At 37.5% G+C, this 5,922-nt stretch overlaps 1 protein-coding gene; it reads left to right on the top strand.

Moving 5' to 3' along the window:
- Positions 1–5,922, top strand: part of LOC311094365 (uncharacterized protein) — a 337,913-nt gene that overhangs the window by 72,704 nt on the left and 259,287 nt on the right.

Here is a 5,922-nt window from a genome sequence, read left to right as displayed (position 1 = left end):
TATACAGTGGCCTCTCTGGTTTATTGTATTACAGAGATAAGTATTTTACGTTCATAATATAAAAAATATGTGTTACTAATTTTATTAAAGGGCACCTATTATGATCCTTTTCACAAGATGTAAAATAAGTCTCTGATGTCCCCAGAGTATGTATGTGAAGTTTTAGCTCAAAATACCCAACAGATATTTTTTTACAGCATGTTTAAATTGTCATTTTTGGGGCTCAGAAAAACATGATGTTTTAGTGTGTCCCCTTTAAATGCTAATTAGCTGCTGCTGTCCACACAGGGGGCGGAGCTTCACAAGCTCGCTCTCAGAGCCAGGACAATCTCATCAATATCAGAACAGAAACTCTCAGTTGCGGTGTTCATTTCGACTCGGAGTCGGACAATAATGCCCACAGAGCCAGAGAATATTTGTTGTATGGAGATTGAACAGGTATAGTTTAGTTTAATTATGGTTATAACTTATTTATTATCTGCTTTTATCCACCATTAATACAAGCCTGCTGTAGAAAACCCCGTCCGAATGATGACCAAAATATACTGTTGAGTTCAGTAAAGTTTATTGTACATCACACAAAAGATGAAGCATTAGTTTTACTCCAGAAAATCACTGTAAGAGCAGCTAAATAAACACAGTAGGCTATAAGATGTGAGCATTTAAGTCTTATCCAAAACTCTCTCTCCCTTTCATTAGCATGGAACATACACAGCGAAGTACACAAACCACTCGTTACAAGTAACAGTAAACATACACACCTTTTGAGTCTGTGCTTAATAAACTGGTACACTGTATATCCGTAAAACTACTCGATGAGCTGTCATAAAGTGCACGCTCTCACTTTCATTTCTGTCGTGATCAGTAACGTTAGTCCTGTCGCTCTTGAGACTGTAATCTGGATCACGAACAGTTGGTACAGATCCATCCTCGAGTAACAACGAGAGTAAATGAAGACTGATATGTTCATCCTTACATCCCACAACAGAATGGGGCTTGTGCAATTTTACGTCACATTGCATAGAATCTTAGAATAATAATTTACAAACAATGTAAAGCTGTTAAAAATCCCAAACCAAAATAGATATGTATATATTTTTTTCGATTTGCTTGAAAACAGTATTTATATCTAAAAAAAAAAAAAGGCATATTTGAATGCTGAAATGCATTTATATACTTGTCAGTAAAATAGTGGTTGTATCTCATCAAAGGAAGTTTCTCAAATCGCTTGCTGGAAGTCTGTTTCTCTTTGGGGTCCGCCCAAGACCCCTTAAACTGAAAGGTCTTTCCACAGGAGCACTCAATGGTGTTGCAGTGTTGTACTTGAGTGAGATGACTTTAAAGGAGCCGTATGTAAGATTGTGGCCAAAACTGGTACTGCAATCACTTTCAAATTACTGTAGAGCGGTGTATATATTCTGTCTCATTTACAATATGGCCCTCAGAGTGCTGAGCTTGACACTCAGCAGTGACTTCACATGGTTTCTTCTCTCCTCATCTTTAATCCAGCATATCTTGAACCGGGGTAAAGTTGCAGCCGCCAAAAGAGCCTTTTTTTCTGTCCAAGACAGAGCTGAATCGCACTTGTATGGCATGTAAAGAAAAATACCTTCTTTTAATCCAAAGTATTTAGAAATACAGTTACATTTTAATTTAAATCCTTCTTTATACTGTTTCAACATCTGAATTAACTTTATACAAGTCAAGTCGAATATCGAATGACTGAATACACCTGAATACATTAGGTTACACCAGGGTGCGACTTGCCCCCTCCCAATTATTGGTCAATGATGCAGAAATATGGTTTTCTTTGCTTTTTATAATAAGCTGCACCTGATTAACATTTCTCATATAAGTTTTCTTTATTTAAAAAAATATTATGAAAATGTAATACATGTGACACATTTTATACATGTGAGGACGAGCGGAGAGTATAATACTAGATAAAAAAAATTAGCTAGATAGCGAAAACGTGCATATCAACAGCCTTGAATTAACCATAATTTAATATTATTACCATAACATGATTAGACTAAATGTTAATAAATTAAGTGTATCAGCAATCATAAATCAAAGAAGAAATTTCTTACTTCTTAGAAATATGTTACCTAGGTGACGAGGATCACTCGTCGCTTTGTGTAAGTTCCAGTACGAAACAGCGCGGGGGCTTTTTTCCGGAAAATCCGATGGTAAAAAAAAAAAAAAAAGTATATGTTGTTGTATTACTTATCAATATATAGTTTTTGACCAGCGAATGTGTGCAAATGTGCATTTTTTGTCCATCATTAAAACGGCGCCGGCGGCATCACATTACATTTTCATCAACAGGTTACAAACTTGTTTTAGGCGGGGCACTCAGTTTTTCCTGTTGTAAAATACATTTGGCCAAAATCGCATTTTATAAAAGATGAAATGCTACTGTATGCACAGGCTATTTACGTGTAGGCTATGACTAGATGGCAAATGCTAGACTAGACCTCTCTTTCAGTCTCAGAGGACATCCCACATGTCTCAGTCAGTGAGTCAGACATCAAATAAATAAAATATGAGCTTTTATAGACATAGTGTTTATTAGTAGCCTACTTATTCAAACAAGATATTTATTTACCCTTCGCAAAACTTCGTTCAGCTGCTGTCCACTGTGCGGCTGCTGTGGAACTTCAGTTGATTCAGTGAATATAGAGGGGGCGGAGTTATCAGCTTACTGACAGCTTGAGGATCGAATAAGATTCACACAAGCTCGTTTTAATAAGAACTTTAATTGGCTAAATATTTGTAAAACAGACAGACAGACGTAAAGGGTGACCAATAGCATTGATAAAAAAAAAAAACTCCACCAAAAAAAGGGCACTTCAGAGTGTAAGGGCAAAAAGGGCATGTGCTCTGCACAGGTTGAGCCCTACCTGTGCACGTGCCTGCTGGCTAAGAACACATATAGTCTAAGCATATTTCCACACATGGATAGATAGGAGAGTATGTCTCCATTAGTCAAGATATTTGTCGGACGATTCCTAGATTAAGGTCTGCTGTGACCTCGTAGGTCGGAGAAAGGCGTCTTCGGGTCTGTTGTTGCATGCCGAAGTGTCCCATAGCTCCTATACAGAATCTGCACAGAACATCCAACGCAAAAGACGAATTATAAGCAATAAATGCTGAAAAGCTAAATTGTTCATGGTAAGCTATTGTATTTAGGCATTAGTACAAAACATTATAATACATATATTAACCATCTTTGCACAATTTGTTTCTTAATAAATATGATGCCCTGCAGAGTGTCCTAATATTATTATGTAAAGTATAATACATATAGAATGTATAATAAAGTCTAACTTAGCACTAGTGTTTAGTACTGGGGGAAATTTGGCATAAATTTGGCAAAATACTTTTATGCTTAAACCCAGAAATGGTGGACATGCTGTTTTTGTGTGTGTGTGTGTGTGTGTGTGTGTGTGTGTGTGCAAAAAAAAAACTTTAAAAAGAGGTATTTTTTGGTTTTGAATTCTGTTAGTTTTTATTTATTATGACTGGATTTTAGGTTAGTTAACCTTAATTTATTTTATTATGTCTGTTTAAAGGCTTCCAATAATATGTTATTTCATTTTAAAATGTTTTATTATGCTCTTGTTGTGCACTGAATACATTTAGAATGTAGCATGTTTGAAAAAACAGAAACAATTGAATAAAAAAATTGAATAAAATAAAATCGCAATTGCAATATTCATTAAAAAAAAAAAAAATCGTAATCTGATTATTTTGTCCATATTGCACAGCCCTAGTGTAAAGTAAACCAAGTAAAATTCTAGCTTCCGGCCATACGCATACTTGCGCCTAAAGCACTAAGTGTGTCATGGTGTAGCGTAAATATCAGCAGTGTGTCACATTATTTGCATAAGTTGCGCTTAGACTGAAGTCAAATCCATATGTTTGTTTGGCCGGAAGCTAGTTATTTTACTTTATAAAGTTTTAAATGTGGACATTTTTTTTTGCGCGTCGCTTCAAAAGACGTTTATTAACCCCCTGGAGACATTGTATGATTTTTATTTTTAATTTGCATTTTATTGCATGACATAAGTATTTGATCACCTACCAACCAGTAAGAATTCCGGCTCTCACAGACCTGTTAGTTTTTCTTTAAGAAGCCCTCCTGTTCTCCACTCATTACCTGTATTAACTGCACCTGTTTGAACTCGTTACCTGTATAAAAGACACCTGTCCACACACTTAATCAAACAGACTCCAACCTCTCCACAATGGTCAAGACCAGAGAGCTGTGTAAGGACATCAGGGATAAAACTGTAGACCTGCACAAGGCTGGGATGGGCTACAGGACAATAGGCAAGCAGCTTGGTGAGAAGGCAACAACTGTTGGCGCAATTATTAGAAAATGGAAGAAGATATGACGGTCAATCTCCCTCGGTCTGGGGCACCATGCAAGATCTCACCTCGTGGGGCATTAATGATCATGAGGAAGGTGAGGGATCAGCCCAGAACTACACGTCAGGACCTAGTCAAGGACCTGAAGAGAGCTGGGACCACAGTCTCAAAGTAAACCATTAGTAACACACTACACCGTCATGGATTAAAATCCTGCAGTGCACGCACGGTCCCCCTGCTCAGGCCAGCGCATGCCCAGGCCCGTCTGAAGTTTGACCAATGACCATCTGGATGATCCAGAAGAGGAATGGGAGAAGGTCATGTGGTCTGAGGAGACAAAAATAGAGCTTTTTGGTCTAAACTCCACTCGCCGTGTTTGGAGGAAGAAGAAGGATGAGTACAACCCCAAGAACACCATCCCAACCGTGAAGCATGGAGGTGGAAACATCATTCTTTGGGGATGCTTTTCTGCACAGGGGACAGGATGACTGCACCGTATTGATGGGAGGATGGATGGGGCCATGTATCGCGAGATCTGGGCCAACAACCTCCTTCCCCCCGAAACACACAGCCAGGGCAACCAAGGAGTGGCTCCGTAAGAAGCATCTCAAGGTCCTGGAGTGGCCTAGCCAGTCTCCAGACCTGAACCCAATAGAAAATCTTTGGAGGGAGCTGGGCCAAAATCCCTGCTGCAGTGTGTGCAAACCTGTTCAAGAACTACAGGAAACGTATGATCTCTGTAATTGCAAACAAATGTTTCTGTACCAAATATTAAGTTCTGCTTTTCTGATGTATCAAATGTCATGCAATAAAAGGAAAATTAATTACTTAAAAATCATACAATGTGATTTTCAGGATTTTTTTTGATTCCGTCTCTCACAGCTGAAGAGTACCTATGATAAAAATGACAGACTTCTACATGCTTTGTAAGTAGGAAAACCTGCAAAATCGGCAGTGTATCAAATACTTGTTCTCCCCACTGTAATGTTGTATGAATCATGTATGTTGATTATGGTCAGAAAAATCTAGAGAAAGGGTTGGAAATTTCAGTCTGTGTGGAAAAGTGTAAGATTGAAAATATTTGAAAATGAACATAAACATTTGTTTTTACTGTTTCAACCCCCCTCTTTCTTACCCCAATAACCATTTGCAATTCCTATAGGCAGAGGTATAAGTGAAGTAATCACAGCAGTGCTCAAGGCCTGTGGGCAAGCCGTATCGCCTGCGATAATTAATGCGATATGGCTCAGCTTGTCAGTTATCTACGGCTCTGTGTAGTAAATGCCGCAGTAATTTATCATTCTTTCTAACTAATATTTCTTTCTTTCTAACTGATCTATCTATCATTCTTTCTTTCTAACAAATCTATCTAAAATTCTTTCTAACTAATCTATCTATCATTCTTTCTAACTAATCAATCTATCATTCTTTCTAACTAATCTATCTTTCTTTCTAACTAATCTCTTTCTTTCTAACTAATCTATCATTCTAACAATTTTTTCTTTCTTTCTTTCTAACTAATCTATCTATCATTCTATCTATAATTCT

This window comes from Abramis brama, assembly GCF_963993115.1.
Source record: "Abramis brama genome assembly, chromosome: 1".
Classification (NCBI taxonomy): Eukaryota; Metazoa; Chordata; class Actinopteri; order Cypriniformes; family Leuciscidae; genus Abramis; species Abramis brama.
The sequence above is the reverse complement of the archived record's forward strand: the minus strand, read 5'-3'. Positions and strand labels throughout refer to the sequence as shown.